Source organism: Schistocerca cancellata, chromosome 2 (assembly GCF_023864275.1).
Source record: "Schistocerca cancellata isolate TAMUIC-IGC-003103 chromosome 2, iqSchCanc2.1, whole genome shotgun sequence".
In the NCBI taxonomy this organism is placed as follows: Eukaryota; Metazoa; Arthropoda; class Insecta; order Orthoptera; family Acrididae; genus Schistocerca; species Schistocerca cancellata.
Window position 1 is genome coordinate 635,359,669 of NC_064627.1, and position 14,256 is coordinate 635,373,924.

The window sequence follows — 14,256 nt, forward strand, 5'->3', positions numbered from 1 at the left end:
ACAAAACTTTATTAGCCCCTGACTTAGGTTTCCATATTTGTAAAAATATCTTTTTCAGAAAGAGTGGGCCTTGTTACATCACATTTGACCTTAGTCTCTGGCGTTATGTAAACGTAACTTACGCAAATATTTTATCCTGTGACTCCTATTACAATTTTACGTTGACAAGAGCCTTTACCTGTGGGCATATATTAGTGAGCATGCATTCTGAAGTAAGATATATGTGATCTGGCTGCTATCTAAAACCATGGCTTGGGATGACTCTTGTTTCATCAATTCCATATATGACAAGAGTCACTCAGCTTCATCAAATCTAATGCTCCATCTTGAGATGTAACAAGGCCCACTCTTTCTGAAGAAGATATTTTTACAAATATCGAAACCTAGGTCATGGGCTAATAAAGCTTTGTTTGCAATTGTTTGGCTGATTTTTCAGCCTGTTCAGATTAACACAGTTGCTGTTTCGCAGCCATGTTTAAGACTTTGAAATTGTCGGAAACTTACGAGGAGGCTTCTGTTGACATAAAAATCTTACCACTTCAAAGTCGCGACTGCCGGTCTCAAAATATGAATTATAATATCTATGCCTGTTTCTTGCACAATTTGACAAACAAATAGGGTCGTACCAAACAGATCCTCTCCAGGAGCTACAGAGGTGTTTCACAAACCAGCACCTCCATGTAAACCTATAGAAAACAATCTACATTAGTGAGGTCTGTCGGTCTCGCTGACCTCGTGAAAGGACCTCCACTTTCGAACTTACGACATCATTAAGGAGGTCGCGGACGTTAATATTAATGTGGCATGGTCCACCGTTTTCCCGGAACTACGTCTTACGATTGAACCAAATTATTTACTGTCTCCTACAACTGTGGCAGAGCACCTCGTATCAACAAGTACTAAACGGATGTCTTTCAGACAGGATGGCAGCCCGTAAGCTCCTGTCAGTTGATATTGTTCAGTTCAAGCCCACAACTTTACACAGTCATTTCTAGTGATCTTCAGTGTTTAGAGTATGGATTTGCTTTACTCCAGACATTGATACTGCGGCACCTGACAACAAAAAAATGGTTCAAATGGCTCTGAGCACTACGGGACTCAACTGCTTTGGTCATAAGTCCCCTAGAACTTAGAACTACTTAAACCTAACTAACCTAAGGACATCACACACATCCATGCCCGAGGCAGGATTCGAACCTGCGACCGTAGCGGTCGTGCGGTTCCAGACTGTAGCGCCTTTAACCGCTCGGCCACTACGGCCGGCACCTGACAACAAAAACTGCAAGTACTTAGTCCAATTGCACAGTTGTGTACTTCTGTGTTCAAATGTAGTTGACGCCAGTGTTTCTATTAATTATAACAGAAATAAAATTTTTGCCCCCAACAGTACTCTCTACAGTATACTTGTGAAAGTGTACATTTTACGAGCCAATTGACTGTTGCCCGTACGTGAATCTTCTCTCTTTCGATGAAACACAGTCGCCTTAAATTTTATTCTATAAAAAAAATTATTTCTCGACAGCCGTACCGTCTCGATGTCTCGAATAACAAAGCTCCTCGCAATTAATATTCAATCCAAGACGGTAACCTTCTTCCAATTAGGATGATACCGCCTTTATGAAACATTTGCAGTCCTTCGGCTTTCCGAGCACTTCCTACTGCTGTGCCACAAATCCAACGCGTGCCTACACGTTACCGCAACAATTATTCTCCATCTTTGACAGACTGCCACAGTTGTAGGGGACTGTAGCTCATTTTGTTCAATTGTAAGATGTAGTTTCTGGCAAACAGTGCACCATTTCACATTGTATTAGTGTGTGCGACCTCCTTAATGATGTCCTTATCGTTGGATCGAAAGTAGAAGTCCTTTTAAAAGGTCAAAGAGAGCGGTTGACCTCACTCCTATGGACTGTTTTCCAAAGGTTCACATGGAGGTTGTGGTATTTGAAACACCTCGGTAGTTACTAGAGGAGATCTGTTGGGTAGGGTTCTTTTTGTTTGTCTTATTGAGACTAGCAGTCGCGACTTGGAAGTTGCTAATAACTCAAGCTATTAGAAGTTGTAAGATTTTTATGTCAACAGAAGCCTCCCCATAAGTTTCCGACAATTTCAAAACACTGGTAAACTCCAGCGTAGATATGTCAGAGACGAGAGAGAGAGAGAGAGAGAGAGAGAGAGAGAGAGAGAGAGAGAGAGCATCACACACATCCATGCCCGAGGCAGGATTCGAACCTGCGACCGTAGCGGTCGCGGGGTTCCGGACTGACATAAATGTGTTAATTTCCTTCCTAAACATTGCATGTACCATAATTTAATGTCTTCTGTGCCTGTACCAGTTATATTTGCATAAGTAAAAATTCATTCTGTCTGTGTTTTCGACATTCAGATGTCACCTGACGATCACCTTGGAAGCCGAGAACCGGTTCGTTATCAACTATTATCTGGAGAACACGAGAAGACCTTTCCCTTTCTAATAGTATAGTTACAGTAGCTATAACTGCCCTCCGTATGTCAAATGCGAATTATTTCAATACGAACAACTAACATACCAACTAGAAGAAACATACCGTATAGTGTTTCTACGCGATAGTTACCGTTATTCAGACTAAAAAAAATCTGTAGTGTTCGCAACTCGAAGATACACATGCATGAGTGTCCGCCCCCCTCTTCTGTGATTAAATCGGTGACTCGTCGTGGAATGCACTCCGTAATACTGAAGGCGTTGAGGAACCCTCCTGGTCCACACACACTCAGCCACGGACCGCATACTCTTGAAAATTTATTTGAGCTGGCTGAAAGCCGCGCAAATGTCGCTGAATGATGTTCCATCAGACCTGCGCAATAGATTGACAGAAGGGAGGATAGGAGATGAGGTGGATTACACATTTTTTAATTTTGAAATTATTGAAGAAAGAAACAGGTCAGTCGCCCGTTTCGGGAAAGACTTACGGCAACAGAGAGGATCGGCGATCCCTGTGATCATAAGGCAGTTCTGATTTACCAGAATCGTCAGTTATGGTTGTAGAATGCCAGCCTGATGGAGCGAGGGGAGGCTTCTTCCCTTGCAATTCTCATTCTCCACACGACAGTCTTAAGTTCTCGTATGTTTACACCTGCGGCCGACTACCACGATAGTGTCTGTACTATACCAGTTACCATCATCTAGCACTGACAAGGTAACAGGTATTTACCTCTGTGGCCAGATTATCCGCTGTTACAAAACGTGATATTAAGCATCGGATGCCAATCAACAACGCATAGGCGCCGACGGCGGAGGCATCGGGCCGCGATAGTTCCCTCCAAATCGAGGTAGCAACGTACATCCTTGATTTACGGTGGTTCGTAAAATGTATGTAACGGGAACCACGACATCGCGCTTTCAAAAATGCCATTAAATTGGCACTCTTGCTCATTCTGCGGCCAACTATTGAACCTATGATCAATAAAACGTCCGACAAGGCACGTCATAGTCCACCTTGCTCTCGTTTGCTCTATCTATCTATCTATCTATCTATCTATCTTCCAAAACACAGCTAACTTAGTTGCTCAGGAATCTAAAAGGAGCCGGCCGGGGTGGCCGAGAGGTTCTAGGCGCTACAGTCTGAAACCGCGCGACCGCTACGGTCGTAGGTTCGAATTCTGTCTCGGGCATGGATGTGTGTGATGTCCTTAGGTTAGTTAGGTTTAAGTAGTTCTAAGTTCTAGGGGACTGATGACCTCAGATGTTAAGTCCCATAGTGCTCAGAGCCATTATGTAAAAGCGAATATGCCTTAATGTAGTAATGTAATATTAGTAGCTTCTGATGAATTAGAGATTTAATGATAAATATTTATGAACTTTAGATAACACTAAAGATAAAAATCATTGACACTCGATCGTCTTATTTGTTTCAGGCAACCTCATCTGCTGCTGATTTCAGAATACGTGTTGCTAATGTGACTGCTTGGTGAGTACTAGAATGTCATTCTCAAGTTATTAAATCAGTGTCCACAGCGAGGACTTTTTACTGGATGCGAGTTTTGCTAGGAATATGAAGGTAATGACACGGAAATAGCTTACAAAGCGATATACGAACAGCTCACTGATTTAATGTTTGTGTTTTGAAGAAGTAACTCCAGTCAACAAAAAAAAAGGTTCAAATGGCTCTGAGCACCATGTGAGTTAGCTTCTGAGGTCATCAGTCCCCTAGAACTACTTAAACCTAACTAACCTAAGCATATCACACACATCCATGCCCGAGGCAGGAATCGAACCTGTGACCGTAGCGGTCGCGCTGTTCCAGACTGTAGCGCCTAGAACCGCTAGGCCACCCCGGCCGGCTCAGTCGACAAAGACGGGTAGATTAACGAGTAGAGGCATTTGATATAAATTCACCGATATAACACTCAAATTGTAAAAACTAAGACCATCTTTATGGCAGATACGGTGTTCAGCTCAAATCTATGACTCAGATCTAAGGCGTTGGCCTTTACGTTGTTGATCTGTGCTTTTCGGAATTGTCATAAACCGATGAGTTTAACGGATTGAAGATGCGATAAGACAACTGTCAAATTTCTATATACTCATACAGGGGTTAAAACCAAACCTTGTATCCTACTTATTAGTGCTATAGCCGTAAAATATCCACTAGTTCTCCACTTCATAATTATACATAGGAAATCTATTATTTATTTCTAGTCACGTTTCGAAAATCTGTCTCTTCATCGTCAGCGACCATTTTACGGTATTTTACATACGTTCAAATTCGGCTTTTCTCTATGCTAATTTATTATGAGCTTTCTAATTTCTCTGTTCAGGCAGCACAAAATTTAAGCGTTCATATTTCATGCTTCCTCTATGAAACTTCGCAACTTACACACCGAGAGTTTCTTCGTGCATGAGCCCAGAGCTTCAACGTAAATTCTGGATGAATGCTAAACCCATTTTTTATGTTCATGGTAGACTGTCAAGAACTGTTTTACACAGATGAGCTTTGTTTCACTATGTATTACGTTACTGGCCAATTTCGCCGTGTGAATATTTTCAAATGCAGTTGTGCGTTTAAAAACGGTCACAGGTGGAAACTGACTCCTAATGGAATACATGATATAACAACGTTCTTCCACTGTATATCAGTTAATTTCGGACAGTCTACGGCGGACATCTAAAATGACATTACGAACCAACATATTTCGAGACAATATTCGCGGAAAAAGGGATGTCAATTTGGCAGACTTCAAACGATTAGGTATTCCTAGCATTTTGAAGCCAAAAGCATTTCCTCTCACATGCTAATAGCAACTGGAACTCAGAAAATAAAGATCTTTTGTCCGAGCATAAGTATAATACGACACTGTCGCGACTGAATGTAAAGATATTGCTCTTACAGAAGTATCTGAAATAAATAATTCTAAAATGAGTGGAAGCTTCTTTATCTTGTATTACGATAACGGAAAATCAAAAACTGACCACCTGAATCTACGGTCCCACATGGCACGTTTTGTTCGCTTATTCAAGCTGTTCATTGTATCTGATCATATTCACAGGATCAGATACCTTCAGTTCTCCAATCTTGTATACGCTACCGTAGAGTTGCTATTATATTCAAAGAGTGTGTTGCACGCTATTTGCACCTACTGCCGCAACTGTTCAAGGAACGTGCTAGACGTATTTGAGTTCATTCAGTGTTCGAAAACAAACTTCATGGGTGTATTATGGGCTAAGACTGTGCGCACCATGATACCTGGCGCTCGTGTGCTACGTCACTGCCGGACCCACTGTGGTAATTGCCGCTTTGTTGTAGGGCTACACTTCAAGATCACCACTGACGCCAAGACAGAATCTATTTTTAAAACTAAACTAAACTTAGCATCATTCATGCCTTCATCTGTATCTTTCGCTGTACTGTCGGAGGCGGGCTGTGCGGTAATTCCAAGTGTGTGGAAACATGGGAAGTGGCAGCTTTTTTCTCATTATAGCAAACTGGTCTTGGTGGTCATGGTGAAACTAAGGATGCAATGTTGATACTGATTTCTGCTGCGTTCGCTGTGCGATCGACAACGACTGCTAGTCCGATGCTTGCATCCAGGGATAATTACGCATACAGCAGCCGTGCAGAAATAGAGCGAGAAGTGTGTGCATTGCTTTGGACCACAGGTAAAGCACACAGCCGAGACCTCATGTCCAATCATTTCAGCAGTTTTTGGGAAGAACCTTCCACTCTCACACATACATGGTGACGTTTACAATGTTTTCAAACATGTAGTGGGTTTGAAACAGTAGAAAATCAGTTACTGTGAGTCTTGCTTTCTCATCCTCAGTATGCCATTCTCGTTCCTTCACCAGTATTGTGCTTTGAATGATTGCTATTTATGCTCGGTCTCTAACAACGCATGCGAAGACATAAGGTGCATTGTTTTGCAAACTATCGATAGCATACTTTTACAACTACGCTGGAACTATAAGCATAACAAAAGTAAAAATTAAAACACGTACCATATTTGCTGCCCGCCTCCGTAGCTGCGGTCGCTAACGCACGCCTGTGTGGTCACGCTCGACTTTGAAACTAGCCCGTTCCAATCCTAGTGATGAAAAATTTTGTCAGTATTTGGCCGACAAGGGGAAGAGAGGTGGTGACGCGAAGTCTGTGATTACCAGTCTTTTCGCCAGTGTCCAGGATGAAATACCAAACACACTCCACAGTGTTTCGTGCAGACAGGGCACGAAAAATGATGATGATGATGATGATGATGATGATGATGATGATGATGATGATGATGATGATCATTCAGTTGCATGGGGACGGCGGTCTCCTTGGTGCTGTTCGAGAGGAATAAGCCATGTGCCGCCACGGATTTGACCCCCTCCCTTTCCCTCATCCACTTAAGCATAAACCCAACACTATACTTTACAGCCACTCTCATCTCAGTCGTTAACACGTCGCACTTGACCATAACAGATCGGAGGAAGGCAACGGCAAATCACCTCCACTAGGACTTTGCCTAGAGCGGCGATGGGGGATTCTTGCATCTGCTCCCCTATGCACATAGAGATGGGACTACTTTGACTTGATCACGATATTTCCTTTTTGATTACTTACTTCCTTCGCAGGAGAGCTTCTGTAAAGTATGGAAGGTAGGAGACGAGGTACTGGCAGAAGTAAAGCTGTGAGAACGGGGCGTGAGTCGTGCTTGGGTAGCTCAGTTGGTAGAGCACTTGCCCGCGAAAGGCAAAGGTCCCGAGTTCGAGTCTCGGTCCGGCACACACTTTTAATCTGTCAGGAAGTTTCGTAACAGCGCACACTCCGCTGCAGAGTGAAAATCTCATTCTATGTTCCCAGTTGTCAACAGTCCAGTGTCACTGTTGCAGGCCCACGCGAGGCGTAAAGCTCGGCTCCGAAAACACATATCGATGATGTTTCGTTGCATGGTTCGCGCGCTGACACTTGTTGATGGCCCAGCATTGAAATCTGCAGCAATTTCCTCAAGGGTTGCACTTCTGTCACGTTGAACGATTCTCTTCAGTCGTCGTTGGTCCCGTTTCAGCACGATCATTTTCCGGCTGCAGCGTTGTCGGAGATATGATATTTTACTGCCTTCCTGATAAACACGGTACACTCGTGAAATGGTCGTACGGGAAAAGCTCCACTTGATCGCTAACTCGGAGATGCTGTGTCCTATCGCTCGTGCGCCGACTGTACCACCACGTTCAAACTCACTTAAATATTGTTAACCTGCCATTATAACAGTAGTCACCGTTCTCACAACTGCGCAGGCACTTGTTGTCTTATATAGGCTTTACCAACCGCAGTGCTGTATTCCTACACCAGTCTCTTTGGCGCTTAAGTGTATATTTTTAAAGAACTATCCAAGGTCGCTATAGACACATGTCGAGAAGATGCTATTCACTGCGGTCCAAACGAAGAAAGTGGATTTCTGATTGCTCTCTTGACTGGTAGGTTATTTCCGTGCGTGACATTTGCTTCCAGGCAACTCGTAACGGTTGGTTGCGTAGGTAGAGACAATGCCAGAAATAGGTCCGGCCTTTCATAAAGCCGGCACTGTACACGCAGCGCGGTGATTCGCGTGTTTATGTGTACAAGCCGGCCGGGCGGCCTGTGCTCCTTGCCGTAGGGGGCTTTGGCGTCATGCTCGCCAGATGCTCGCCTGGCAGCGGTCCAGGGGGAGCCAGCCGCGGTACAGCACACGACTGCCGGCACAAAAAAGAGGCCGGGAACGCGGCTCGCCTTGCCGCGGAGGGCGCTCGCCTCACTGCTGGGACTTTGCATACATCGCCAGCCCTCCGAGGAGGTCGACGACAGCGGCTTTTGTATCTCACCAGTCCATTACGGGAGCTGCAGAAGCAGGGGAAGTTACGACAGAGTCGTAGGGGAGGTAGCAGTGCGAAGCACACCGAACCTGAAAAGCTGCAAAAAGTAATAACCTATTTCGAGGATCAGTCGCAGGTAACTACCTTAGAAGACTGTGTCATTTTGGTTTGGCTCTAAGCACTATGGGACTTAACTTCTGAGGTCATCAGTCCCCTAGACTTAGAACTATTTAAACCTAAGGACATCACACACATCCACGCCCGAGGCAGGATTCGAACCTGCGACCGTAGCAGCAGCACGGTTCCGGACTGAAGCGCCTGGAACCGCTGGGCCACACCTGCCGGCCATTTTGGTTTCCTTGTCATCCTGTTTAGACCGCACAACAAACTTACGCAGTATCACAAATACACTACTGGCCATTAAAATTGCTACACCAAGAGGAAATGCAGATGATAAACGGGTATTCATTGGACAAATATATTATACTAGAACTGACATGATTACATTTTCACGCAATTTGGGTGCATAGATACTGAGAATACAGTACCCAGAACCACCACCTCTGGCCGTAATAACGGCCTTGATACGCCTGTGCATTGAGTCAAACAGACCTTCGATGGCGTGTACAGGTACAGCTGCTCATGCAGCTTCAACACGATACCACAGTTCATCAAGAGTAGTGACTGGCGTATTGTGATGAGCAAGTTGCTCGGCCACCATTGACCAGACGTTTTCAGTTGGTGAGAGATCTGGAGTATGTGCTGGCCAGGGCAGCAGTCGAACATTTTCTGTATCCAGAAAGGCCCGTACAGGACCTGCAACATGCGGTCGTGCATTATCCTGCTGAAATGTAGGTTTTCGCAGGGATCGAATGAAGGGTAGAGCCACCGGTCGTAACACATCTGAAATGGAACGTCCATTGTTCAAAGTGCCGTCAATGCGAACAAGAGGTGACAGAGACGTGTAACCCAACGGCACCCCATACCATCACGCCGGGTGATATGCCAGTATGGCGATGACGAATACATGCTTCCAATGTGCATTCACCGCTATGTCGCCAAACACGGATGCGACCATCATGACGCAGTAAACAGAACCTGGATTCATCCGAAAAAATGACGTTTTGCCATTCGTGCACCCAGGTTCGTTGTTGATTACACCATCGCAGGCGCCCCTGTCTGTGATGCAGCATCAACGGTAATCGCAGCCATGGTCTCCGAGCTGATAGTCCATGCTGCTGCAAACGTCGTCGAACTGTTCGAGCAGATGGTTGTTGTCTTGCAAACGTCCCCATCTGTTGACTCGGGGATGGAGACGTGGCTACACGATCCGTGACAGCCATGTGGATAAGATGCTTGTCATCTCGACTGCTAGTGATAAGAGGCCGTTGAGATCCAGCACAGCGTTCCGTATTACCCTCCTGAAACCACCGATTCCATATATCTGCTAACAGTCATTGGATCTCGAATAGCGCGAGCAGCAATGTCGCGATACGATAAACCGCAATCGCGACAGGCTACAATCCAACCTTTATCAAACTCCACCTTAAACGAGGCATAACAACAACGTTTCACCGGGCAACGTCGGTCAGCTGCTGTTTGTGTATGAGAAATCGGTTGGAAACTTTCCTCATGTCAGCACGTTGTAGGTGTCGCCACCGGCGCCAACCTTGTGTGAATGCTCTGAAGAGCTTATCATTTGCGTATCACAGCATCTTCTTCCTGTCGGTTAAATTTCGCGTCTGTAGCACGTCATCTTCGTGGTGTAGCAATTTTAATGGCCAGCAGTGTATTTCGAGGATCAGTCGCAGGTAACTACCTTAGAAGCGTGTGTCATTTTGGTTTCCTTGTCATCCTATTCAGACCGCGAAACGAACTTACGCAGTATCACAAATAGCTCGAAAGGTCACACGCACAAGTTTTATTATAAGGAAGGATACGAATATAACAATCTGTTGCAGTCCCGTTGTTTTTTTTATTATTCTTCCATAGACAAATTTTATCTACAAATAGCTATCTCCAGTGCTAAAATCCAGGCAACATGTTTCCAGTCATCAACAGTCCAGTGTCGGACTGTAATGAAATTGCAGAATCAGAACTGACTTACACAAAGCAATAAGTAAAATAGCACGTTATCCAGAAGAAGTAATCAATTGTAGTCAACATATTTGAGCGAGTCATAATCCAACAAACTCTCAGCAGTACACGACACCATATGACTTCACAGCTGTACAAACGGAAGTGATTGTTTACAACAGGAGCCTCAGTTTGCTTGATGTAGTGCAAGTAAGGCCGTCTGTATTCCAAAAACTAACATAGTCCCTTTCCGATGTAGCATTTTCACATTTTTTATGTCATAAAACCAACAAGTATATTTGCAGATCACCTTTAAAATACATCAAGAACCCACGGTTTACAATGTATTTATTTATATGTTAGAGGTGAAACGATGCACCAAATCTTACGCAAAAGATCAATAACTGGTTCATGTAACTGTCCGCTACCAAATCGCTACATCACATTTGAACTGAAAATTAATTTGTTTTTTAGGAGTGCCTTGATGAAATATAGTTATATACCAACTGGAATTCGTCAAAAGCTAAAATATTGTGTATCGGCTAGGCTCATAGTGGTTAAGTGATCGACTGAATAATTAATTTAAAGGAAATATGAAAGCTCATACAAACCTATTTTTTAAACTTCTGTCATCTTAATAGTAAAATACTGAAGATCGACACGGCAAGGCTACTTTAAGCGGGTACAATTAATAAAAACATACTAACGACCTCTGTTGAAATAAATTTCTTACGTAATGTATGGTGTAGCTACAATTGTGCAGCTCTGCTTGCAAAGAACAATACAATACGTTGCCTTTTTCTTCTACTCTGAGGCTAACAGACGAAGGACGTTCTACTTGTTTGACGCTAAATGGATATAGCATAGCGTGGCACAGGACCAACAAAATGGAAGACAAACCCGATCCACTGATAATAGTAAGTTATGTTCTCACCATGCCTAGTGTTGTTATATTTAAGGCAGGCTGCCATACCGATACTAGTTCCTCCTGGGTCGTGACATCTCCTGCCTTGAAGCAGGAGACCGCCGAAGAGCTTCCAAAACAGGGTGCTTTTACTCGCACTTGTTCACCGAGCAAAGTTGGTGACAAGTTCTTCTGTTAGTAGGCAAAGCAATGAAAAAGCTAAAATTGACAATTGATGTAATTTTATAATGTTGAAAATCTGTTGACATATCAGTAGAAAACGCTTGTTAACTTATAATAAATTGTCTCCAGTTAATAGTATACTCATATATTTTCCACACGTTTCAATGTCATAATGAGTTTTTTTACATACTTTCCTCTGGTACATCCTCTCTCTTCTGAAGTTATTAGAGAGTCCTCTTCAGCGAAACTATCAACGTGCGAGACCCGTGTGAGTCAACGGTGTACGGCGTGTACGTTTTCTGCATTTAGATGCCTCGAAAAACCTCGCACGGCGCGGATATGGAGTGGATAAATATAACGAGGATTAGGGCATGGCTCTCCGGCTTAACCATTACGGTATCTTAGTACACCTCGAAGTTTGACTCAAACTTCGTGTCATTGGTAAGATAAAACTGTCCAGGTTGGTTTGAACACCACAGTAAATTATTAGGTACCATCGTATTGGAGCTGGTATACCATTCCCTTCCTCCACTTCCGGACTAACCCAGCCAGTTACAAGGCGACCAATCCGATTCATTTTCGGATACTAAAGACTGCTTCCTGTAGTAACATCAACGCAGCAGCGGTGCGGTATCCTATCTGGACACACGAAGCTTTCAAGTATCTGTGCATCCATGATGTATATTTTCACATCTTCCCTAAATCATTTCAGACAAATTCCGAAATTGCTCTTCGAAAAAGACGCAATCGATTTGATTTTGTATTTCAGCCCATCTCGGATCTGTGCTCAGGCATTAATGACCGCGTGATCGTCGGAACATTAAATCCCAAACTTCCCTACTTCCTTTCTTCTTACTGCTCAGCTAATATTGCTTATCACTCCCCTTTTCGCAATTAAAGATTAATAAATAATTTATAAACATCCTGCAAGTGGGATCGTATTCGGCTGTCCATTTCTCCACCTTTTAATTAATACAAGAAGAAGTACCAATGCATCATCCGAGGAGATGATTCCACGTCTTGTTATAAATGTGTAGACAGCCGAACTTCCTGACAAGGGAACCTCCCCATAGCACCCCCCTCAGATTTAGTTATACGTTGCACAGTGGATAGGCCTTGAAAAACTGAACACAGATCAATCAAGAAAACAGGAAGAAGTTGTGTGGAACTATGAAAAAATAAGCAAAATATACAAACTGAGTAGTCTATGCGTAAGATATGCGACATTAAGGAGCGTGTGAACTCAGGAGAGCCGTGGCCCCGTGGTTAGCGTGAGCAGCTGTGGAACCAGAGGTCCTTGGTTCAAGTCTGCCCTCTACAGGAAAATTTTAATTTATTATTTTCAGACAACTATTATCTGTCCGTCCGTTATGTTTTCATCACTTTTTTGGGAGTGATTATCACATCCACAAGAAATCCTAAATCGGACAAGTTAGAAGAATCTTTTTACCCATTACCCATTCGCCATTCGACAACATATTCCTGTCATGTGACGCACATGCCGTCACCAGTGTCGTATAGAATATATCAGACGTGTTTTCCTGTGGAGGAATCTGTTGACCTATGACCTTGCGATCTAATGTTTTCAGTTCCCGTTGGAGAGGCACGTCCTTTCGTCTACTAATCGCACGGTTTTGCGGTGCGGTCGCAAAACACAGACACTAAACTTATTACAGTGAACAGAGACGTCAATGAACGAACGGACAGATCATAACTTTGCGAAAATAAATAAAGTTGTCGCTCGAGGAAAGACTAAAACCAAGGACCTCTTGTTCCGCAGCTGCTCACGCTAACCACGGGACCACGGCGCTCCTGGGCTCAGATTATCCTTAATGTTGCCTATCTTGCGCATGGGCTACTCAGTTTGTATATATTGCTTATTTTTTTCACAGTTCCACACAACTTCTTCCTGTTTTCTCGATTGATCTGTGTTCCGTTTTTCAAGGCCTATCCACTGTGCCAACTTATAACTAAATCTGAGGGGGGGGGTGCGGTGGGGAGGTTCCCTTGTGAGGAGTAAGTGCAAGAGTTAATTTAAGGAAGTTGGCGACCGAAAACTATATAACGAAATTAAAGATGTTAATCTTGAAATTAACAAAACCATCGCTGATGCGCAGATTGTTTTGGCTTCGAGATACGTCATCGGGTTTGTTTTCTCGCAATTAGAATGCCTGATTTATAGCTCTGTGTTCACTGAGGAGATTCGAGATGAGACTTTCCTGCTATAATAGTACTTTTTTTGCGGACAGGAGCTCCGGTAATTAGGCAGTGACGTAGTTCGCTGTGACCTAAAAGAATGGAATTGCTTCCGGGCTGTCTGCGCACACGTTTTTTACCACATGCAGGTTGCGCAGGAGGCAAACAAGCGTAATTTACTACCGTTTACCTCGAGGAGTCGCAGGACGCGCTTTCGCTTGTAACGTTGTTTGCTTAACTTCGATTCATCGTGTTAAAGGCTTCTCGTATACGCAGGTTTATTTATGTCTCTGGCAGTAATAAGGGCAGTGAAAAGGTCAGAGCACTGACCTGATTTTACTAATCAACTTTTTATCGTTGTAGCTTGTATTTGAGTTGGTCCAGTCTGTTGTTGTTTCGATGCGTTGGATTTAAATCGGCTCCTGGCAAGTCGAATCGATCGCATTGTGGTCAAAGTTAATACGCTTTACACATGATGACCTCACTTGCCGATCTCTGTATTAATTAAATTGAGTGGGCACCAAATCTGGTTATAAGTAATTGTTCTCCCAATGCCGCTTCTGGTTGGTCAGGTAAACATTCCGATATC

The 14,256-nt window shown here is 43.7% G+C and overlaps 1 protein-coding gene across 4 annotated transcripts in view; it reads left to right on the forward strand.

Annotated features, from left to right (window-relative positions):
- Positions 1-14,256, forward strand: part of LOC126162305 (pleckstrin homology-like domain family B member 1) — a 1,095,423-nt gene that overhangs the window by 320,725 nt on the left and 760,442 nt on the right. For all 4 annotated transcript variants that reach the window (XM_049918725.1, XM_049918724.1, XM_049918726.1 and 1 more), the window contains one exon: positions 3,895-3,947. The gene's annotated coding sequence lies outside the window, so the exon portion shown is untranslated. The remainder of the gene's footprint in view (positions 1-3,894; positions 3,948-14,256) is intronic.